This window comes from Schistocerca serialis, chromosome 9 (assembly GCF_023864345.2).
Source record: "Schistocerca serialis cubense isolate TAMUIC-IGC-003099 chromosome 9, iqSchSeri2.2, whole genome shotgun sequence".
Taxonomy (NCBI): Eukaryota; Metazoa; Arthropoda; class Insecta; order Orthoptera; family Acrididae; genus Schistocerca; species Schistocerca serialis.
Genome location: NC_064646.1, coordinates 445,156,284 through 445,174,376, shown reverse-complemented (window position 1 = coordinate 445,174,376; position 18,093 = coordinate 445,156,284). Strand labels below are relative to the sequence as shown.

Here is an 18,093-nt window from a genome sequence, read left to right as displayed (position 1 = left end):
TACATCTTAGGAAGTGGTTCTCGCATTCTTCACACTTCAGAATTACTGGGTTTGCTGTTAACGCTGAATCAAGGCACCCCAGCCGACGCTGTGGGCGTAATAATCGAGCTCGACACAGTCTGCAAAAGAAATAATTTTAGCAGAGCGTGGTTTCGATCCACGGACCTCTGGGTTATGGGCCCAGCACGCTTCCACTGCGCCACTCTGCTGGCTGGGGTTGCGCTGGCTCTTCGCCACGTGACGTGGGACACTTGGAAAGCGTTGTCTGCGTCGCTTTCACACGCCTGTACTTAATTGCGTATCATCTCCCACAGCTCTCAGCTTGACTTGTCTCGACTTTGCTCGACTGACGCTACGCTGACGCTTGCAGGCTGCGATATTTACCACGATTGACTCGACATGCAGCTGCGAGATGCACAGGAGTAACAAAGCACTCCACGATGCGTCGACATACGAAATCCACTGCCCAGCTACGCGTCGGCAACCAACAAAATGCCGACCCTGCCAGGATTCGAACCTGGAATCTTCTGATCCGTAGTCAGACGCGTTATCCGTTGCGCCACAGGGCCAGTGGCAGCATTTCTTCCTACGAGGCAAGTGCAATTGGCGAAGAAACGTGTTCTCCATGGCTGAGCAAGCTCCCAAGGAAGGTACCTCTCGTCCAGCTGCGTGGCCGCAGTGCGCCTGCAGAGCTTAGAGCTTGCCACGCATCTGCTCTCGCTGTTCGACAGGTAGCAGAAGGCAAGGCGCGCGTTTTCCCGCGTTTTCTCGACGACCAGAGCCGGTTGATGTGCATGTAAGCGTAGCATATGAAACAAGAATAGCACGAAGCATTGGTAGTCAGGTGCCAAAGTCGCAGTATGGCATCAGGTGGCGATCGTATGTTTCTGTGGCCACCACTGGTTTGCAGCAAAGTGAATACCGCTAACTGAGAACACTGTGTCGTAGCCCCAGTGGCGCAATTGGTTAGCGCACGGTACTTATAAGGCAGTAGCCGTGAGCAATGCCGGGGTTGTGAGTTCGAGCCTCACCTGGGGCATACTTTTATTTCTTAGCAGCTGTCTCTGACAGCAACAGGAGGCTAGGTTTGAGATGTATCAGCTATTTGAGTAACATAATTGTGCATTCGAGACGCTAGCTGCGTCTTCCTCGGTAGTATAGTGGTTAGTATCCCCGCCTGTCACGCGGGAGACCGGGGTTCGATTCCCCTCCGGGGAGGCACATCCGATTTTTAATTGCTGCTTTTTCACTCTCCGAACTTAGTGTAGGACGTTTGCGGCTACTTGCACCATATCTCTCGCACACAGGCACCTGTTTACATCGCATCCTCGGTAGTATAGTGGTTAGTATCGCCGCCGGTCACGCGGGAGACCGGGGTTCGATTCCCCGCCGGGGAGATGCGATTTTTATCTCACAAACCCGTTCGAGTGTTGCGCGTATGGGGGTCGTAAGAGCATTAACTTTGCGATCAAGGAGTGTAGTTGGTGCAAAATCTTAAAAAATGCTACATCTTAGGAAGTGGTTCTCGCATTCTTCACACTTCAGAATTACTGGGTTTGCTGTTAACGCTGAATCAAGGCACCCCAGCCGACGCTGTGGGCGTAATAATCGAGCTCGACACAGTCTGCAAAAGAAATAATTTTAGCAGAGCGTGGTTTCGATCCACGGACCTCTGGGTTATGGGCCCAGCACGCTTCCACTGCGCCACTCTGCTGGCTGGGGTTGCGCTGGCTCTTCGCCACGTGACGTGGGACACTTGGAAAGCGTTGTCTGCGTCGCTTTCACACGCCTGTACTTAATTGCGTATCATCTCCCACAGCTCTCAGCTTGACTTGTCTCGACTTTGCTCGACTGACGCTACGCTGACGCTTGCAGGCTGCGATATTTACCACGATTGACTCGACATGCAGCTGCGAGATGCACAGGAGTAACAAAGCACTCCACGATGCGTCGACATACGAAATCCACTGCCCAGCTACGCGTCGGCAACCAACAAAATGCCGACCCTGCCAGGATTCGAACCTGGAATCTTCTGATCCGTAGTCAGACGCGTTATCCGTTACGCCACAGGGCCAGTGGCAGCATTTCTTTCTACGAGGCAAGTGCAATTGGCGAAGAAACGTGTTCTCCATGGCTGAGCAAGCTCCCAAGGAAGGTACCTCTCGTCCAGCTGCGTGGCCGCAGTGCGCCTGCAGAGCTTAGAGCTTGCCACGCATCTGCTCTCGCTGTTCGACAGGTAGCAGAAGGCAAGGCGCGCGTTTTCCCGCGTTTTCTCGACGACCAGAGCCGGTTGATGTGCATGTAAGCGTAGCATATGAAACAAGAATAGCACGAAGCATTGGTAGTCAGGTGCCAAAGTCGCAGTATGGCATCAGGTGGCGATCGTATGTTTCTGTGGCCACCACTGGTTTGCAGCAAAGTGAATACCGCTAACTGAGAACACTGTGTCGTAGCCCCAGTGGCGCAATTGGTTAGCGCACGGTACTTATAAGGCAGTAGCCGTGAGCAATGCCGGGGTTGTGAGTTCGAGCCTCACCTGGGGCATACTTTTATTTCTTAGCAGCTGTCTCTGACAGCAACAGGAGGCTAGGTTTGAGATGTATCAGCTATTTGAGTAACATAATTGTGCATTCGAGACGCTAGCTGCGTCTTCCTCGGTAGTATAGTGGTTAGTATCCCCGCCTGTCACGCGGGAGACCGGGGTTCGATTCCCCGCCGGGGAGGCACATCCGATTTTTAATTGCTGCTTTTTCACTCTCCGAACTTAGTGTAGGACGTTTGCGGCTACTTGCACCATATCTCTCGCACACAGGCACCTGTTTACATCGCATCCTCGGTAGTATAGTGGTTAGTATCGCCGCCGGTCACGCGGGAGACCGGGGTTCGATTCCCCGCCGGGGAGATGCGATTTTTATCTCACAAACCCGTTCGAGTGTTGCGCGTATGGGGGTCGTAAGAGCATTAACTTTGCGATCAAGGAGTGTAGTTGGTGCAAAATCTTAAAAAATGCTACATCTTAGGAAGTGGTTCTCGCATTCTTCACACTTCAGAATTACTGGGTTTGCTGTTAACGCTGAATCAAGGCACCCCAGCCGACGCTGTGGGCGTAATAATCGAGCTCGACACAGTCTGCAAAAGAAATAATTTTAGCAGAGCGTGGTTTCGATCCACGGACCTCTGGGTTATGGGCCCAGCACGCTTCCACTGCGCCACTCTGCTGGCTGGGGTTGCGCTGGCTCTTCGCCACGTGACGTGGGACACTTGGAAAGCGTTGTCTGCGTCGCTTTCACACGCCTGTACTTAATTGCGTATCATCTCCCACAGCTCTCAGCTTGACTTGTCTCGACTTTGCTCGACTGACGCTACGCTGACGCTTGCAGGCTGCGATATTTACCACGATTGACTCGACATGCAGCTGCGAGATGCACAGGAGTAACAAAGCACTCCACGATGCGTCGACATACGAAATCCACTGCCCAGCTACGCGTCGGCAACCAACAAAATGCCGACCCTGCCAGGATTCGAACCTGGAATCTTCTGATCCGTAGTCAGACGCGTTATCCGTTGCGCCACAGGGCCAGTGGCAGCATTTCTTTCTACGAGGCAAGTGCAATTGGCGAAGAAACGTGTTCTCCATGGCTGAGCAAGCTCCCAAGGAAGGTACCTCTCGTCCAGCTGCGTGGCCGCAGTGCGCCTGCAGAGCTTAGAGCTTGCCACGCATCTGCTCTCGCTGTTCGACAGGTAGCAGAAGGCAAGGCGCGCGTTTTCCCGCGTTTTCTCGACGACCAGAGCCGGTTGATGTGCATGTAAGCGTAGCATATGAAACAAGAATAGCACGAAGCATTGGTAGTCAGGTGCCAAAGTCGCAGTATGGCATCAGGTGGCGATCGTATGTTTCTGTGGCCACCACTGGTTTGCAGCAAAGTGAATACCGCTAACTGAGAACACTGTGTCGTAGCCCCAGTGGCGCAATTGGTTAGCGCACGGTACTTATAAGGCAGTAGCCGTGAGCAATGCCGGGGTTGTGAGTTCGAGCCTCACCTGGGGCATACTTTTATTTCTTAGCAGCTGTCTCTGACAGCAACAGGAGGCTAGGTTTGAGATGTATCAGCTATTTGAGTAACATAATTGTGCATTCGAGACGCTAGCTGCGTCTTCCTCGGTAGTATAGTGGTTGGTATCCCCGCCTGTCACGCGGGAGACCGGGGTTCGATTCCCCGCCGGGGAGGCACATCCGATTTTTAATTGCTGCTTTTTCACTCTCCGAACTTAGTGTAGGACGTTTGCGGCTACTTGCACCATATCTCTCGCACACAGGCACCTGTTTACATCGCATCCTCGGTAGTATAGTGGTTAGTATCGCCGCCGGTCACGCGGGAGACCGGGGTTCGATTCCCCGCCGGGGAGATGCGATTTTTATCTCACAAACCCGTTCGAGTGTTGCGCGTATGGGGGTCGTAAGAGCATTAACTTTGCGATCAAGGAGTGTAGTTGGTGCAAAATCTTAAAAAATGCTACATCTTAGGAAGTGGTTCTCGCATTCTTCACACTTCAGAATTACTGGGTTTGCTGTTAACGCTGAATCAAGGCACCCCAGCCGACGCTGTGGGCGTAATAATCGAGCTCGACACAGTCTGCAAAAGAAATAATTTTAGCAGAGCGTGGTTTCGATCCACGGACCTCTGGGTTATGGGCCCAGCACGCTTCCACTGCGCCACTCTGCTGGCTGGGGTTGCGCTGGCTCTTCGCCACGTGACGTGGGACACTTGGAAAGCGTTGTCTGCGTCGCTTTCACACGCCTGTACTTAATTGCGTATCATCTCCCACAGCTCTCAGCTTGACTTGTCTCGACTTTGCTCGACTGACGCTACGCTGACGCTTGCAGGCTGCGATATTTACCACGATTGACTCGACATGCAGCTGCGAGATGCACAGGAGTAACAAAGCACTCCACGATGCGTCGACATACGAAATCCACTGCCCAGCTACGCGTCGGCAACCAACAAAATGCCGACCCTGCCAGGATTCGAACCTGGAATCTTCTGATCCGTAGTCAGACGCGTTATCCGTTGCGCCACAGGGCCAGTGGCAGCATTTCTTTCTACGAGGCAAGTGCAATTGGCGAAGAAACGTGTTCTCCATGGCTGAGCAAGCTCCCAAGGAAGGTACCTCTCGTCCAGCTGCGTGGCCGCAGTGCGCCTGCAGAGCTTAGAGCTTGCCACGCATCTGCTCTCGCTGTTCGACAGGTAGCAGAAGGCAAGGCGCGCGTTTTCCCGCGTTTTCTCGACGACCAGAGCCGGTTGATGTGCATGTAAGCGTAGCATATGAAACAAGAATAGCACGAAGCATTGGTAGTCAGGTGCCAAAGTCGCAGTATGGCATCAGGTGGCGATCGTATGTTTCTGTGGCCACCACTGGTTTGCAGCAAAGTGAATACCGCTAACTGAGAACACTGTGTCGTAGCCCCAGTGGCGCAATTGGTTAGCGCACGGTACTTATAAGGCAGTAGCCGTGAGCAATGCCGGGGTTGTGAGTTCGAGCCTCACCTGGGGCATACTTTTATTTCTTAGCAGCTGTCTCTGACAGCAACAGGAGGCTAGGTTTGAGATGTATCAGCTATTTGAGTAACATAATTGTGCATTCGAGACGCTAGCTGCGTCTTCCTCGGTAGTATAGTGGTTAGTATCCCCGCCTGTCACGCGGGAGACCGGGGTTCGATTCCCCGCCGGGGAGGCACATCCGATTTTTAATTGCTGCTTTTTCACTCTCCGAACTTAGTGTAGGACGTTTGCGGCTACTTGCACCATATCTCTCGCACACAGGCACCTGTTTACATCGCATCCTCGGTAGTATAGTGGTTAGTATCGCCGCCGGTCACGCGGGAGACCGGGGTTCGATTCCCCGCCGGGGAGATGCGATTTTTATCTCACAAACCCGTTCGAGTGTTGCGCGTATGGGGGTCGTAAGAGCATTAACTTTGCGATCAAGGAGTGTAGTTGGTGCAAAATCTTAAAAAATGCTACATCTTAGGAAGTGGTTCTCGCATTCTTCACACTTCAGAATTACTGGGTTTGCTGTTAACGCTGAATCAAGGCACCCCAGCCGACGCTGTGGGCGTAATAATCGAGCTCGACACAGTCTGCAAAAGAAATAATTTTAGCAGAGCGTGGTTTCGATCAACGGACCTCTGGGTTATGGGCCCAGCACGCTTCCACTGCGCCACTCTGCTGGCTGGGGTTGCGCTGGCTCTTCGCCACGTGACGTGGGACACTTGGAAAGCGTTGTCTGCGTCGCTTTCACACGCCTGTACTTAATTGCGTATCATCTCCCACAGCTCTCAGCTTGACTTGTCTCGACTTTGCTCGACTGACGCTACGCTGACGCTTGCAGGCTGCGATATTTACCACGATTGACTCGACATGCAGCTGCGAGATGCACAGGAGTAACAAAGCACTCCACGATGCGTCGACATACGAAATCCACTGCCCAGCTACGCGTCGGCAACCAACAAAATGCCGACCCTGCCAGGATTCGAACCTGGAATCTTCTGATCCGTAGTCAGACGCGTTATCCGTTGCGCCACAGGGCCAGTGGCAGCATTTCTTTCTACGAGGCAAGTGCAATTGGCGAAGAAACGTGTTCTCCATGGCTGAGCAAGCTCCCAAGGAAGGTACCTCTCGTCCAGCTGCGTGGCCGCAGTGCGCCTGCAGAGCTTAGAGCTTGCCACGCATCTGCTCTCGCTGTTCGACAGGTAGCAGAAGGCAAGGCGCGCGTTTTCCCGCGTTTTCTCGACGACCAGAGCCGGTTGATGTGCATGTAAGCGTAGCATATGAAACTAGAATAGCACGAAGCATTGGTAGTCAGGTGCCAAAGTCGCAGTATGGCATCAGGTGGCGATCGTATGTTTCTGTGGCCACCACTGGTTTGCAGCAAAGTGAATACCGCTAACTGAGAACACTGTGTCGTAGCCCCAGTGGCGCAATTGGTTAGCGCACGGTACTTATAAGGCAGTAGCCGTGAGCAATGCCGGGGTTGTGAGTTCGAGCCTCACCTGGGGCATACTTTTATTTCTTAGCAGCTGTCTCTGACAGCAACAGGAGGCTAGGTTTGAGATGTATCAGCTATTTGAGTAACATAATTGTGCATTCGAGACGCTAGCTGCGTCTTCCTCGGTAGTATAGTGGTTAGTATCCCCGCCTGTCACGCGGGAGACCGGGGTTCGATTCCCCGCCGGGGAGGCACATCCGATTTTTAATTGCTGCTTTTTCACTCTCCGAACTTAGTGTAGGACGTTTGCGGCTACTTGCACCATATCTCTCGCACACAGGCACCTGTTTACATCGCATCCTCGGTAGTATAGTGGTTAGTATCGCCGCCGGTCACGCGGGAGACCGGGGTTCGATTCCCCGCCGGGGAGATGCGATTTTTATCTCACAAACCTGTTCGAGTGTTGCGCGTATGGGGGTCGTAAGAGCATTAACTTTGCGATCAAGGAGTGTAGTTGGTGCAAAATCTTAAAAAATGCTACATCTTAGGAAGTGGTTCTCGCATTCTTCACACTTCAGAATTACTGGGTTTGCTGTTAACGCTGAATCAAGGCACCCCAGCCGACGCTGTGGGCGTAATAATCGAGCTCGACACAGTCTGCAAAAGAAATAATTTTAGCAGAGCGTGGTTTCGATCCACGGACCTCTGGGTTATGGGCCCAGCACGCTTCCACTGCGCCACTCTGCTGGCTGGGGTTGCGCTGGCTCTTCGCCACGTGACGTGGGACACTTGGAAAGCGTTGTCTGCGTCGCTTTCACACGCCTGTACTTAATTGCGTATCATCTCCCACAGCTCTCAGCTTGACTTGTCTCGACTTTGCTCGACTGACGCTACGCTGACGCTTGCAGGCTGCGATATTTACCACGATTGACTCGACATGCAGCTGCGAGATGCACAGGAGTAACAAAGCACTCCACGATGCGTCGACATACGAAATCCACTGCCCAGCTACGCGTCGGCAACCAACAAAATGCCGACCCTGCCAGGATTCGAACCTGGAATCTTCTGATCCGTAGTCAGACGCGTTATCCGTTGCGCCACAGGGCCAGTGGCAGCATTTCTTTCTACGAGGCAAGTGCAATTGGCGAAGAAACGTGTTCTCCATGGCTGAGCAAGCTCCCAAGGAAGGTACCTCTCGTCCAGCTGCGTGGCCGCAGTGCGCCTGCAGAGCTTAGAGCTTGCCACGCATCTGCTCTCGCTGTTCGACAGGTAGCAGAAGGCAAGGCGCGCGTTTTCCCGCGTTTTCTCGACGACCAGAGCCGGTTGATGTGCATGTAAGCGTAGCATATGAAACTAGAATAGCACGAAGCATTGGTAGTCAGGTGCCAAAGTCGCAGTATGGCATCAGGTGGCGATCGTATGTTTCTGTGGCCACCACTGGTTTGCAGCAAAGTGAATACCGCTAACTGAGAACACTGTGTCGTAGCCCCAGTGGCGCAATTGGTTAGCGCACGGTACTTATAAGGCAGTAGCCGTGAGCAATGCCGGGGTTGTGAGTTCGAGCCTCACCTGGGGCATACTTTTATTTCTTAGCAGCTGTCTCTGACAGCAACAGGAGGCTAGGTTTGAGATGTATCAGCTATTTGAGTAACATAATTGTGCATTCGAGACGCTAGCTGCGTCTTCCTCGGTAGTATAGTGGTTAGTATCCCCGCCTGTCACGCGGGAGACCGGGGTTCGATTCCCCGCCGGGGAGGCACATCCGATTTTTAATTGCTGCTTTTTCACTCTCCGAACTTAGTGTAGGACGTTTGCGGCTACTTGCACCATATCTCTCGCACACAGGCACCTGTTTACATCGCATCCTCGGTAGTATAGTGGTTAGTATCGCCGCCGGTCACGCGGGAGACCGGGGTTCGATTCCCCGCCGGGGAGATGCGATTTTTATCTCACAAACCTGTTCGAGTGTTGCGCGTATGGGGGTCGTAAGAGCATTAACTTTGCGATCAAGGAGTGTAGTTGGTGCAAAATCTTAAAAAATGCTACATCTTAGGAAGTGGTTCTCGCATTCTTCACACTTCAGAATTACTGGGTTTGCTGTTAACGCTGAATCAAGGCACCCCAGCCGACGCTGTGGGCGTAATAATCGAGCTCGACACAGTCTGCAAAAGAAATAATTTTAGCAGAGCGTGGTTTCGATCCACGGACCTCTGGGTTATGGGCCCAGCACGCTTCCACTGCGCCACTCTGCTGGCTGGGGTTGCGCTGGCTCTTCGCCACGTGACGTGGGACACTTGGAAAGCGTTGTCTGCGTCGCTTTCACACGCCTGTACTTAATTGCGTATCATCTCCCACAGCTCTCAGCTTGACTTGTCTCGACTTTGCTCGACTGACGCTACGCTGACGCTTGCAGGCTGCGATATTTACCACGATTGACTCGACATGCAGCTGCGAGATGCACAGGAGTAACAAAGCACTCCACGATGCGTCGACATACGAAATCCACTGCCCAGCTACGCGTCGGCAACCAACAAAATGCCGACCCTGCCAGGATTCGAACCTGGAATCTTCTGATCCGTAGTCAGACGCGTTATCCGTTGCGCCACAGGGCCAGTGGCAGCATTTCTTTCTACGAGGCAAGTGCAATTGGCGAAGAAACGTGTTCTCCATGGCTGAGCAAGCTCCCAAGGAAGGTACCTCTCGTCCAGCTGCGTGGCCGCAGTGCGCCTGCAGAGCTTAGAGCTTGCCACGCATCTGCTCTCGCTGTTCGACAGGTAGCAGAAGGCAAGGCGCGCGTTTTCCCGCGTTTTCTCGACGACCAGAGCCGGTTGATGTGCATGTAAGCGTAGCATATGAAACAAGAATAGCACGAAGCATTGGTAGTCAGGTGCCAAAGTCGCAGTATGGCATCAGGTGGCGATCGTATGTTTCTGTGGCCACCACTGGTTTGCAGCAAAGTGAATACCGCTAACTGAGAACACTGTGTCGTAGCCCCAGTGGCGCAATTGGTTAGCGCACGGTACTTATAAGGCAGTAGCCGTGAGCAATGCCGGGGTTGTGAGTTCGAGCCTCACCTGGGGCATACTTTTATTTCTTAGCAGCTGTCTCTGACAGCAACAGGAGGCTAGGTTTGAGATGTATCAGCTATTTGAGTAACATAATTGTGCATTCGAGACGCTAGCTGCGTCTTCCTCGGTAGTATAGTGGTTAGTATCCCCGCCTGTCACGCGGGAGACCGGGGTTCGATTCCCCGCCGGGGAGGCACATCCGATTTTTAATTGCTGCTTTTTCACTCTCCGAACTTAGTGTAGGACGTTTGCGGCTACTTGCACCATATCTCTCGCACACAGGCACCTGTTTACATCGCATCCTCGGTAGTATAGTGGTTAGTATCGCCGCCGGTCACGCGGGAGACCGGGGTTCGATTCCCCGCCGGGGAGATGCGATTTTTATCTCACAAACCTGTTCGAGTGTTGCGCGTATGGGGGTCGTAAGAGCATTAACTTTGCGATCAAGGAGTGTAGTTGGTGCAAAATCTTAAAAAATGCTACATCTTAGGAAGTGGTTCTCGCATTCTTCACACTTCAGAATTACTGGGTTTGCTGTTAACGCTGAATCAAGGCACCCCAGCCGACGCTGTGGGCGTAATAATCGAGCTCGACACAGTCTGCAAAAGAAATAATTTTAGCAGAGCGTGGTTTCGATCCACGGACCTCTGGGTTATGGGCCCAGCACGCTTCCACTGCGCCACTCTGCTGGCTGGGGTTGCGCTGGCTCTTCGCCACGTGACGTGGGACACTTGGAAAGCGTTGTCTGCGTCGCTTTCACACGCCTGTACTTAATTGCGTATCATCTCCCACAGCTCTCAGCTTGACTTGTCTCGACTTTGCTCGACTGACGCTACGCTGACGCTTGCAGGCTGCGATATTTACCACGATTGACTCGACATGCAGCTGCGAGATGCACAGGAGTAACAAAGCACTCCACGATGCGTCGACATACGAAATCCACTGCCCAGCTACGCGTCGGCAACCAACAAAATGCCGACCCTGCCAGGATTCGAACCTGGAATCTTCTGATCCGTAGTCAGACGCGTTATCCGTTGCGCCACAGGGCCAGTGGCAGCATTTCTTTCTACGAGGCAAGTGCAATTGGCGAAGAAACGTGTTCTCCATGGCTGAGCAAGCTCCCAAGGAAGGTACCTCTCGTCCAGCTGCGTGGCCGCAGTGCGCCTGCAGAGCTTAGAGCTTGCCACGCATCTGCTCTCGCTGTTCGACAGGTAGCAGAAGGCAAGGCGCGCGTTTTCCCGCGTTTTCTCGACGACCAGAGCCGGTTGATGTGCATGTAAGCGTAGCATATGAAACAAGAATAGCACGAAGCATTGGTAGTCAGGTGCCAAAGTCGCAGTATGGCATCAGGTGGCGATCGTATGTTTCTGTGGCCACCACTGGTTTGCAGCAAAGTGAATACCGCTAACTGAGAACACTGTGTCGTAGCCCCAGTGGCGCAATTGGTTAGCGCACGGTACTTATAAGGCAGTAGCCGTGAGCAATGCCGGGGTTGTGAGTTCGAGCCTCACCTGGGGCATACTTTTATTTCTTAGCAGCTGTCTCTGACAGCAACAGGAGGCTAGGTTTGAGATGTATCAGCTATTTGAGTAACATAATTGTGCATTCGAGACGCTAGCTGCGTCTTCCTCGGTAGTATAGTGGTTAGTATCCCCGCCTGTCACGCGGGAGACCGGGGTTCGATTCCCCGCCGGGGAGGCACATCCGATTTTTAATTGCTGCTTTTTCACACTCCGAACTTAGTGTAGGACGTTTGCGGCTACTTGCACCATATCTCTCGCACACAGGCACCTGTTTACATCGCATCCTCGGTAGTATAGTGGTTAGTATCGCCGCCGGTCACGCGGGAGACCGGGGTTCGATTCCCCGCCGGGGAGATGCGATTTTTATCTCACAAACCCGTTCGAGTGTTGCGCGTATGGGGGTCGTAAGAGCATTAACTTTGCGATCAAGGAGTGTAGTTGGTGCAAAATCTTAAAAAATGCTACATCTTAGGAAGTGGTTCTCGCATTCTTCACACTTCAGAATTACTGGGTTTGCTGTTAACGCTGAATCAAGGCACCCCAGCCGACGCTGTGGGCGTAATAATCGAGCTCGACACAGTCTGCAAAAGAAATAATTTTAGCAGAGCGTGGTTTCGATCCACGGACCTCTGGGTTATGGGCCCAGCACGCTTCCACTGCGCCACTCTGCTGGCTGGGGTTGCGCTGGCTCTTCGCCACGTGACGTGGGACACTTGGAAAGCGTTGTCTGCGTCGCTTTCACACGCCTGTACTTAATTGCGTATCATCTCCCACAGCTCTCAGCTTGACTTGTCTCGACTTTGCTCGACTGACGCTACGCTGACGCTTGCAGGCTGCGATATTTACCACGATTGACTCGACATGCAGCTGCGAGATGCACAGGAGTAACAAAGCACTCCACGATGCGTCGACATACGAAATCCACTGCCCAGCTACGCGTCGGCAACCAACAAAATGCCGACCCTGCCAGGATTCGAACCTGGAATCTTCTGATCCGTAGTCAGACGCGTTATCCGTTGCGCCACAGGGCCAGTGGCAGCATTTCTTTCTACGAGGCAAGTGCAATTGGCGAAGAAACGTGTTCTCCATGGCTGAGCAAGCTCCCAAGGAAGGTACCTCTCGTCCAGCTGCGTGGCCGCAGTGCGCCTGCAGAGCTTAGAGCTTGCCACGCATCTGCTCTCGCTGTTCGACAGGTAGCAGAAGGCAAGGCGCGCGTTTTCCCGCGTTTTCTCGACGACCAGAGCCGGTTGATGTGCATGTAAGCGTAGCATATGAAACAAGAATAGCACGAAGCATTGGTAGTCAGGTGCCAAAGTCGCAGTATGGCATCAGGTGGCGATCGTATGTTTCTGTGGCCACCACTGGTTTGCAGCAAAGTGAATACCGCTAACTGAGAACACTGTGTCGTAGCCCCAGTGGCGCAATTGGTTAGCGCACGGTACTTATAAGGCAGTAGCCGTGAGCAATGCCGGGGTTGTGAGTTCGAGCCTCACCTGGGGCATACTTTTATTTCTTAGCAGCTGTCTCTGACAGCAACAGGAGGCTAGGTTTGAGATGTATCAGCTATTTGAGTAACATAATTGTGCATTCGAGACGCTAGCTGCGTCTTCCTCGGTAGTATAGTGGTTAGTATCCCCGCCTGTCACGCGGGAGACCGGGGTTCGATTCCCCGCCGGGGAGGCACATCCGATTTTTAATTGCTGCTTTTTCACTCTCCGAACTTAGTGTAGGACGTTTGCGGCTACTTGCACCATATCTCTCGCACACAGGCACCTGTTTACATCGCATCCTCGGTAGTATAGTGGTTAGTATCGCCGCCGGTCACGCGGGAGACCGGGGTTCGATTCCCCGCCGGGGAGATGCGATTTTTATCTCACAAACCCGTTCGAGTGTTGCGCGTATGGGGGTCGTAAGAGCATTAACTTTGCGATCAAGGAGTGTAGTTGGTGCAAAATCTTAAAAAATGCTACATCTTAGGAAGTGGTTCTCGCATTCTTCACACTTCAGAATTACTGGGTTTGCTGTTAACGCTGAATCAAGGCACCCCAGCCGACGCTGTGGGCGTAATAATCGAGCTCGACACAGTCTGCAAAAGAAATAATTTTAGCAGAGCGTGGTTTCGATCCACGGACCTCTGGGTTATGGGCCCAGCACGCTTCCACTGCGCCACTCTGCTGGCTGGGGTTGCGCTGGCTCTTCGCCACGTGACGTGGGACACTTGGAAAGCGTTGTCTGCGTCGCTTTCACACGCCTGTACTTAATTGCGTATCATCTCCCACAGCTCTCAGCTTGACTTGTCTCGACTTTGCTCGACTGACGCTACGCTGACGCTTGCAGGCTGCGATATTTACCACGATTGACTCGACATGCAGCTGCGAGATGCACAGGAGTAACAAAGCACTCCACGATGCGTCGACATACGAAATCCACTGCCCAGCTACGCGTCGGCAACCAACAAAATGCCGACCCTGCCAGGATTCGAACCTGGAATCTTCTGATCCGTAGTCAGACGCGTTATCCGTTGCGCCACAGGGCCAGTGGCAGCATTTCTTTCTACGAGGCAAGTGCAATTGGCGAAGAAACGTGTTCTCCATGGCTGAGCAAGCTCCCAAGGAAGGTACCTCTCGTCCAGCTGCGTGGCCGCAGTGCGCCTGCAGAGCTTAGAGCTTGCCACGCATCTGCTCTCGCTGTTCGACAGGTAGCAGAAGGCAAGGCGCGCGTTTTCCCGCGTTTTCTCGACGACCAGAGCCGGTTGATGTGCATGTAAGCGTAGCATATGAAACAAGAATAGCACGAAGCATTGGTAGTCAGGTGCCAAAGTCGCAGTATGGCATCAGGTGGCGATCGTATGTTTCTGTGGCCACCACTGGTTTGCAGCAAAGTGAATACCGCTAACTGAGAACACTGTGTCGTAGCCCCAGTGGCGCAATTGGTTAGCGCACGGTACTTATAAGGCAGTAGCCGTGAGCAATGCCGGGGTTGTGAGTTCGAGCCTCACCTGGGGCATACTTTTATTTCTTAGCAGCTGTCTCTGACAGCAACAGGAGGCTAGGTTTGAGATGTATCAGCTATTTGAGTAACATAATTGTGCATTCGAGACGCTAGCTGCGTCTTCCTCGGTAGTATAGTGGTTAGTATCCCCGCCTGTCACGCGGGAGACCGGGGTTCGATTCCCCGCCGGGGAGGCACATCCGATTTTTAATTGCTGCTTTTTCACTCTCCGAACTTAGTGTAGGACGTTTGCGGCTACTTGCACCATATCTCTCGCACACAGGCACCTGTTTACATCGCATCCTCGGTAGTATAGTGGTTAGTATCGCCGCCGGTCACGCGGGAGACCGGGGTTCGATTCCCCGCCGGGGAGATGCGATTTTTATCTCACAAACCTGTTCGAGTGTTGCGCGTATGGGGGTCGTAAGAGCATTAACTTTGCGATCAAGGAGTGTAGTTGGTGCAAAATCTTAAAAAATGCTACATCTTAGGAAGTGGTTCTCGCATTCTTCACACTTCAGAATTACTGGGTTTGCTGTTAACGCTGAATCAAGGCACCCCAGCCGACGCTGTGGGCGTAATAATCGAGCTCGACACAGTCTGCAAAAGAAATAATTTTAGCAGAGCGTGGTTTCGATCCACGGACCTCTGGGTTATGGGCCCAGCACGCTTCCACTGCGCCACTCTGCTGGCTGGGGTTGCGCTGGCTCTTCGCCACGTGACGTGGGACACTTGGAAAGCGTTGTCTGCGTCGCTTTCACACGCCTGTACTTAATTGCGTATCATCTCCCACAGCTCTCAGCTTGACTTGTCTCGACTTTGCTCGACTGACGCTACGCTGACGCTTGCAGGCTGCGATATTTACCACGATTGACTCGACATGCAGCTGCGAGATGCACAGGAGTAACAAAGCACTCCACGATGCGTCGACATACGAAATCCACTGCCCAGCTACGCGTCGGCAACCAACAAAATGCCGACCCTGCCAGGATTCGAACCTGGAATCTTCTGATCCGTAGTCAGACGCGTTATCCGTTGCGCCACAGGGCCAGTGGCAGCATTTCTTTCTACGAGGCAAGTGCAATTGGCGAAGAAACGTGTTCTCCATGGCTGAGCAAGCTCCCAAGGAAGGTACCTCTCGTCCAGCTGCGTGGCCGCAGTGCGCCTGCAGAGCTTAGAGCTTGCCACGCATCTGCTCTCGCTGTTCGACAGGTAGCAGAAGGCAAGGCGCGCGTTTTCCCGCGTTTTCTCGACGACCAGAGCCGGTTGATGTGCATGTAAGCGTAGCATATGAAACAAGAATAGCACGAAGCATTGGTAGTCAGGTGCCAAAGTCGCAGTATGGCATCAGGTGGCGATCGTATGTTTCTGTGGCCACCACTGGTTTGCAGCAAAGTGAATACCGCTAACTGAAAACACTGTGTCGTAGCCCCAGTGGCGCAATTGGTTAGCGCACGGTACTTATAAGGCAGTAGCCGTGAGCAATGCCGGGGTTGTGAGTTCGAGCCTCACCTGGGGCATACTTTTATTTCTTAGCAGCTGTCTCTGACAGCAACAGGAGGCTAGGTTTGAGATGTATCAGCTATTTGAGTAACATAATTGTGCATTCGAGACGATAGCTGCGTCTTCCTCGGTAGTATAGTGGTTAGTATCCCCGCCTGTCACGCGGGAGACCGGGGTTCGATTCCCCGCCGGGGAGGCACATCCGATTTTTAATTGCTGCTTTTTCACTCTCCGAACTTAGTGTAGGACGTTTGCGGCTACTTGCACCATATCTCTCGCACACAGGCACCTGTTTACATCGCATCCTCGGTAGTATAGTGGTTAGTATCGCCGCCGCTCACGCGGGAGACCGGGGTTCGATTCCCCGCCGGGGAGATGCGATTTTTATCTCACAAACCCGTTCGAGTGTTGCGCGTATGGGGGTCGTAAGAGCATTAACTTTGCGATCAAGGAGTGTAGTTGGTGCAAAATCTTAAAAAATGCTACATCTTAGGAAGTGGTTCTCGCATTCTTCACACTTCAGAATTACTGGGTTTGCTGTTAACGCTGAATCAAGGCACCCCAGCCGACGCTGTGGGCGTAATAATCGAGCTCGACACAGTCTGCAAAAGAAATAATTTTAGCAGAGCGTGGTTTCGATCCACGGACCTCTGGGTTATGGGCCCAGCACGCTTCCACTGCGCCACTCTGCTGGCTGGGGTTGCGCTGGCTCTTCGCCACGTGACGTGGGACACTTGGAAAGCGTTGTCTGCGTCGCTTTCACACGCCTGTACTTAATTGCGTATCATCTCCCACAGCTCTCAGCTTGACTTGTCTCGACTTTGCTCGACTGACGCTACGCTGACGCTTGCAGGCTGCGATATTTACCACGATTGACTCGACATGCAGCTGCGAGATGCACAGGAGTAACAAAGCACTCCACGATGCGTCGACATACGAAATCCACTGCCCAGCTACGCGTCGGCAACCAACAAAATGCCGACCCTGCCAGGATTCGAACCTGGAATCTTCTGATCCGTAGTCAGACGCGTTATCCGTTGCGCCACAGGGCCAGTGGCAGCATTTCTTTCTACGAGGCAAGTGCAATTGGCGAAGAAACGTGTTCTCCATGGCTGAGCAAGCTCCCAAGGAAGGTACCTCTCGTCCAGCTGCGTGGCCGCAGTGCGCCTGCAGAGCTTAGAGCTTGCCACGCATCTGCTCTCGCTGTTCGACAGGTAGCAGAAGGCAAGGCGCGCGTTTTCCCGCGTTTTCTCGACGACCAGAGCCGGTTGATGTGCATGTAAGCGTAGCATATGAAACAAGAATAGCACGAAGCATTGGTAGTCAGGTGCCAAAGTCGCAGTATGGCATCAGGTGGCGATCGTATGTTTCTGTGGCCACCACTGGTTTGCAGCAAAGTGAATACCGCTAACTGAAAACACTGTGTCGTAGCCCCAGTGGCGCAATTGGTTAGCGCACGGTACTTATAAGGCAGTAGCCGTGAGCAATGCCGGGGTTGTGAGTTCGAGCCTCACCTGGGGCATACTTTTATTTCTTAGCAGCTGTCTCTGACAGCAACAGGAGGCTAGGTTTGAGATGTATCAGCTATTTGAGTAACATAATTGTGCATTCGAGACGATAGCTGCGTCTTCCTCGGTAGTATAGTGGTTAGTATCCCCGCCTGTCACGCGGGAGACCGGGGTTCGATTCCCCGCCGGGGAGGCACATCCGATTTTTAATTGCTGCTTTTTCACTCTCCGAACTTAGTGTAGGACGTTTGCGGCTACTTGCACCATATCTCTCGCACACAGGCACCTGTTTACATCGCATCCTCGGTAGTATAGTGGTTAGTATCGCCGCCGCTCACGCGGGAGACCGGGGTTCGATTCCCCGCCGGGGAGATGCGATTTTTATCTCACAAACCCGTTCGAGTGTTGCGCGTATGGGGGTCGTAAGAGCATTAACTTTGCGATCAAGGAGTGTAGTTGGTGCAAAATCTTAAAAAATGCTACATCTTAGGAAGTGGTTCTCGCATTCTTCAC

The 18,093-nt window shown here is 52.9% G+C and overlaps 47 non-coding genes across 47 annotated transcripts; 24 read left to right on the top strand and 23 right to left on the bottom strand.

The window, feature by feature from the left end:
- Positions 1 to 137: 137 nt before the first annotated feature.
- Trnam-cau (transfer RNA methionine (anticodon CAU)) lies at positions 138 to 209 on the bottom strand. The gene has a single exon. It is a non-coding gene; the product is annotated as a tRNA-Met (tRNA).
- A 287-nt stretch (positions 210 to 496) lies between these two features.
- On the bottom strand, positions 497 to 569 carry Trnar-acg (transfer RNA arginine (anticodon ACG)). Its single transcript has one exon. It is a non-coding gene; the product is annotated as a tRNA-Arg (tRNA).
- Positions 570 to 947: 378 nt separating this feature from the next.
- Positions 948 to 1,039, top strand: Trnai-uau (transfer RNA isoleucine (anticodon UAU)). Its single transcript is given in 2 exon segments — positions 948 to 985; positions 1,004 to 1,039. It is a non-coding gene; the product is annotated as a tRNA-Ile (tRNA).
- Positions 1,040 to 1,146: 107 nt separating this feature from the next.
- On the top strand, positions 1,147 to 1,218 carry Trnad-guc (transfer RNA aspartic acid (anticodon GUC)). Its single transcript has one exon. It is a non-coding gene; the product is annotated as a tRNA-Asp (tRNA).
- A 424-nt stretch (positions 1,219 to 1,642) lies between these two features.
- On the bottom strand, positions 1,643 to 1,714 carry Trnam-cau (transfer RNA methionine (anticodon CAU)). The gene has a single exon. It is a non-coding gene; the product is annotated as a tRNA-Met (tRNA).
- Positions 1,715 to 2,001: 287 nt separating this feature from the next.
- Positions 2,002 to 2,074, bottom strand: Trnar-acg (transfer RNA arginine (anticodon ACG)). The gene has a single exon. It is a non-coding gene; the product is annotated as a tRNA-Arg (tRNA).
- Positions 2,075 to 2,452: 378 nt separating this feature from the next.
- Trnai-uau (transfer RNA isoleucine (anticodon UAU)) lies at positions 2,453 to 2,544 on the top strand. The gene is given in 2 exon segments: positions 2,453 to 2,490; positions 2,509 to 2,544. It is a non-coding gene; the product is annotated as a tRNA-Ile (tRNA).
- Positions 2,545 to 2,651: 107 nt separating this feature from the next.
- Trnad-guc (transfer RNA aspartic acid (anticodon GUC)) lies at positions 2,652 to 2,723 on the top strand. Its single transcript has one exon. It is a non-coding gene; the product is annotated as a tRNA-Asp (tRNA).
- A 424-nt stretch (positions 2,724 to 3,147) lies between these two features.
- Positions 3,148 to 3,219, bottom strand: Trnam-cau (transfer RNA methionine (anticodon CAU)). Its single transcript has one exon. It is a non-coding gene; the product is annotated as a tRNA-Met (tRNA).
- A 287-nt stretch (positions 3,220 to 3,506) lies between these two features.
- Positions 3,507 to 3,579, bottom strand: Trnar-acg (transfer RNA arginine (anticodon ACG)). The gene has a single exon. It is a non-coding gene; the product is annotated as a tRNA-Arg (tRNA).
- Positions 3,580 to 3,957: 378 nt separating this feature from the next.
- Positions 3,958 to 4,049, top strand: Trnai-uau (transfer RNA isoleucine (anticodon UAU)). The gene is given in 2 exon segments: positions 3,958 to 3,995; positions 4,014 to 4,049. It is a non-coding gene; the product is annotated as a tRNA-Ile (tRNA).
- A 107-nt stretch (positions 4,050 to 4,156) lies between these two features.
- Trnad-guc (transfer RNA aspartic acid (anticodon GUC)) lies at positions 4,157 to 4,228 on the top strand. Its single transcript has one exon. It is a non-coding gene; the product is annotated as a tRNA-Asp (tRNA).
- A 424-nt stretch (positions 4,229 to 4,652) lies between these two features.
- Trnam-cau (transfer RNA methionine (anticodon CAU)) lies at positions 4,653 to 4,724 on the bottom strand. The gene has a single exon. It is a non-coding gene; the product is annotated as a tRNA-Met (tRNA).
- A 287-nt stretch (positions 4,725 to 5,011) lies between these two features.
- Positions 5,012 to 5,084, bottom strand: Trnar-acg (transfer RNA arginine (anticodon ACG)). The gene has a single exon. It is a non-coding gene; the product is annotated as a tRNA-Arg (tRNA).
- A 378-nt stretch (positions 5,085 to 5,462) lies between these two features.
- On the top strand, positions 5,463 to 5,554 carry Trnai-uau (transfer RNA isoleucine (anticodon UAU)). Its single transcript is given in 2 exon segments — positions 5,463 to 5,500; positions 5,519 to 5,554. It is a non-coding gene; the product is annotated as a tRNA-Ile (tRNA).
- A 107-nt stretch (positions 5,555 to 5,661) lies between these two features.
- Positions 5,662 to 5,733, top strand: Trnad-guc (transfer RNA aspartic acid (anticodon GUC)). Its single transcript has one exon. It is a non-coding gene; the product is annotated as a tRNA-Asp (tRNA).
- A 783-nt stretch (positions 5,734 to 6,516) lies between these two features.
- Trnar-acg (transfer RNA arginine (anticodon ACG)) lies at positions 6,517 to 6,589 on the bottom strand. The gene has a single exon. It is a non-coding gene; the product is annotated as a tRNA-Arg (tRNA).
- A 378-nt stretch (positions 6,590 to 6,967) lies between these two features.
- Trnai-uau (transfer RNA isoleucine (anticodon UAU)) lies at positions 6,968 to 7,059 on the top strand. Its single transcript is given in 2 exon segments — positions 6,968 to 7,005; positions 7,024 to 7,059. It is a non-coding gene; the product is annotated as a tRNA-Ile (tRNA).
- A 107-nt stretch (positions 7,060 to 7,166) lies between these two features.
- Trnad-guc (transfer RNA aspartic acid (anticodon GUC)) lies at positions 7,167 to 7,238 on the top strand. The gene has a single exon. It is a non-coding gene; the product is annotated as a tRNA-Asp (tRNA).
- A 424-nt stretch (positions 7,239 to 7,662) lies between these two features.
- Trnam-cau (transfer RNA methionine (anticodon CAU)) lies at positions 7,663 to 7,734 on the bottom strand. The gene has a single exon. It is a non-coding gene; the product is annotated as a tRNA-Met (tRNA).
- Positions 7,735 to 8,021: 287 nt separating this feature from the next.
- On the bottom strand, positions 8,022 to 8,094 carry Trnar-acg (transfer RNA arginine (anticodon ACG)). The gene has a single exon. It is a non-coding gene; the product is annotated as a tRNA-Arg (tRNA).
- Positions 8,095 to 8,472: 378 nt separating this feature from the next.
- On the top strand, positions 8,473 to 8,564 carry Trnai-uau (transfer RNA isoleucine (anticodon UAU)). The gene is given in 2 exon segments: positions 8,473 to 8,510; positions 8,529 to 8,564. It is a non-coding gene; the product is annotated as a tRNA-Ile (tRNA).
- Positions 8,565 to 8,671: 107 nt separating this feature from the next.
- Trnad-guc (transfer RNA aspartic acid (anticodon GUC)) lies at positions 8,672 to 8,743 on the top strand. Its single transcript has one exon. It is a non-coding gene; the product is annotated as a tRNA-Asp (tRNA).
- A 424-nt stretch (positions 8,744 to 9,167) lies between these two features.
- Trnam-cau (transfer RNA methionine (anticodon CAU)) lies at positions 9,168 to 9,239 on the bottom strand. Its single transcript has one exon. It is a non-coding gene; the product is annotated as a tRNA-Met (tRNA).
- Positions 9,240 to 9,526: 287 nt separating this feature from the next.
- Positions 9,527 to 9,599, bottom strand: Trnar-acg (transfer RNA arginine (anticodon ACG)). Its single transcript has one exon. It is a non-coding gene; the product is annotated as a tRNA-Arg (tRNA).
- Positions 9,600 to 9,977: 378 nt separating this feature from the next.
- On the top strand, positions 9,978 to 10,069 carry Trnai-uau (transfer RNA isoleucine (anticodon UAU)). Its single transcript is given in 2 exon segments — positions 9,978 to 10,015; positions 10,034 to 10,069. It is a non-coding gene; the product is annotated as a tRNA-Ile (tRNA).
- Positions 10,070 to 10,176: 107 nt separating this feature from the next.
- Trnad-guc (transfer RNA aspartic acid (anticodon GUC)) lies at positions 10,177 to 10,248 on the top strand. The gene has a single exon. It is a non-coding gene; the product is annotated as a tRNA-Asp (tRNA).
- A 424-nt stretch (positions 10,249 to 10,672) lies between these two features.
- On the bottom strand, positions 10,673 to 10,744 carry Trnam-cau (transfer RNA methionine (anticodon CAU)). Its single transcript has one exon. It is a non-coding gene; the product is annotated as a tRNA-Met (tRNA).
- Positions 10,745 to 11,031: 287 nt separating this feature from the next.
- On the bottom strand, positions 11,032 to 11,104 carry Trnar-acg (transfer RNA arginine (anticodon ACG)). The gene has a single exon. It is a non-coding gene; the product is annotated as a tRNA-Arg (tRNA).
- Positions 11,105 to 11,482: 378 nt separating this feature from the next.
- Trnai-uau (transfer RNA isoleucine (anticodon UAU)) lies at positions 11,483 to 11,574 on the top strand. The gene is given in 2 exon segments: positions 11,483 to 11,520; positions 11,539 to 11,574. It is a non-coding gene; the product is annotated as a tRNA-Ile (tRNA).
- A 107-nt stretch (positions 11,575 to 11,681) lies between these two features.
- Trnad-guc (transfer RNA aspartic acid (anticodon GUC)) lies at positions 11,682 to 11,753 on the top strand. Its single transcript has one exon. It is a non-coding gene; the product is annotated as a tRNA-Asp (tRNA).
- A 424-nt stretch (positions 11,754 to 12,177) lies between these two features.
- On the bottom strand, positions 12,178 to 12,249 carry Trnam-cau (transfer RNA methionine (anticodon CAU)). The gene has a single exon. It is a non-coding gene; the product is annotated as a tRNA-Met (tRNA).
- Positions 12,250 to 12,536: 287 nt separating this feature from the next.
- Positions 12,537 to 12,609, bottom strand: Trnar-acg (transfer RNA arginine (anticodon ACG)). The gene has a single exon. It is a non-coding gene; the product is annotated as a tRNA-Arg (tRNA).
- A 378-nt stretch (positions 12,610 to 12,987) lies between these two features.
- Trnai-uau (transfer RNA isoleucine (anticodon UAU)) lies at positions 12,988 to 13,079 on the top strand. The gene is given in 2 exon segments: positions 12,988 to 13,025; positions 13,044 to 13,079. It is a non-coding gene; the product is annotated as a tRNA-Ile (tRNA).
- A 107-nt stretch (positions 13,080 to 13,186) lies between these two features.
- Trnad-guc (transfer RNA aspartic acid (anticodon GUC)) lies at positions 13,187 to 13,258 on the top strand. Its single transcript has one exon. It is a non-coding gene; the product is annotated as a tRNA-Asp (tRNA).
- A 424-nt stretch (positions 13,259 to 13,682) lies between these two features.
- Trnam-cau (transfer RNA methionine (anticodon CAU)) lies at positions 13,683 to 13,754 on the bottom strand. Its single transcript has one exon. It is a non-coding gene; the product is annotated as a tRNA-Met (tRNA).
- A 287-nt stretch (positions 13,755 to 14,041) lies between these two features.
- Trnar-acg (transfer RNA arginine (anticodon ACG)) lies at positions 14,042 to 14,114 on the bottom strand. Its single transcript has one exon. It is a non-coding gene; the product is annotated as a tRNA-Arg (tRNA).
- Positions 14,115 to 14,492: 378 nt separating this feature from the next.
- On the top strand, positions 14,493 to 14,584 carry Trnai-uau (transfer RNA isoleucine (anticodon UAU)). Its single transcript is given in 2 exon segments — positions 14,493 to 14,530; positions 14,549 to 14,584. It is a non-coding gene; the product is annotated as a tRNA-Ile (tRNA).
- A 107-nt stretch (positions 14,585 to 14,691) lies between these two features.
- On the top strand, positions 14,692 to 14,763 carry Trnad-guc (transfer RNA aspartic acid (anticodon GUC)). The gene has a single exon. It is a non-coding gene; the product is annotated as a tRNA-Asp (tRNA).
- Positions 14,764 to 15,187: 424 nt separating this feature from the next.
- Trnam-cau (transfer RNA methionine (anticodon CAU)) lies at positions 15,188 to 15,259 on the bottom strand. Its single transcript has one exon. It is a non-coding gene; the product is annotated as a tRNA-Met (tRNA).
- Positions 15,260 to 15,546: 287 nt separating this feature from the next.
- Positions 15,547 to 15,619, bottom strand: Trnar-acg (transfer RNA arginine (anticodon ACG)). The gene has a single exon. It is a non-coding gene; the product is annotated as a tRNA-Arg (tRNA).
- Positions 15,620 to 15,997: 378 nt separating this feature from the next.
- On the top strand, positions 15,998 to 16,089 carry Trnai-uau (transfer RNA isoleucine (anticodon UAU)). The gene is given in 2 exon segments: positions 15,998 to 16,035; positions 16,054 to 16,089. It is a non-coding gene; the product is annotated as a tRNA-Ile (tRNA).
- Positions 16,090 to 16,196: 107 nt separating this feature from the next.
- Positions 16,197 to 16,268, top strand: Trnad-guc (transfer RNA aspartic acid (anticodon GUC)). Its single transcript has one exon. It is a non-coding gene; the product is annotated as a tRNA-Asp (tRNA).
- A 424-nt stretch (positions 16,269 to 16,692) lies between these two features.
- On the bottom strand, positions 16,693 to 16,764 carry Trnam-cau (transfer RNA methionine (anticodon CAU)). Its single transcript has one exon. It is a non-coding gene; the product is annotated as a tRNA-Met (tRNA).
- A 287-nt stretch (positions 16,765 to 17,051) lies between these two features.
- Trnar-acg (transfer RNA arginine (anticodon ACG)) lies at positions 17,052 to 17,124 on the bottom strand. The gene has a single exon. It is a non-coding gene; the product is annotated as a tRNA-Arg (tRNA).
- Positions 17,125 to 17,502: 378 nt separating this feature from the next.
- Positions 17,503 to 17,594, top strand: Trnai-uau (transfer RNA isoleucine (anticodon UAU)). The gene is given in 2 exon segments: positions 17,503 to 17,540; positions 17,559 to 17,594. It is a non-coding gene; the product is annotated as a tRNA-Ile (tRNA).
- Positions 17,595 to 17,701: 107 nt separating this feature from the next.
- Trnad-guc (transfer RNA aspartic acid (anticodon GUC)) lies at positions 17,702 to 17,773 on the top strand. Its single transcript has one exon. It is a non-coding gene; the product is annotated as a tRNA-Asp (tRNA).
- Positions 17,774 to 18,093: the final 320 nt, after the last annotated feature.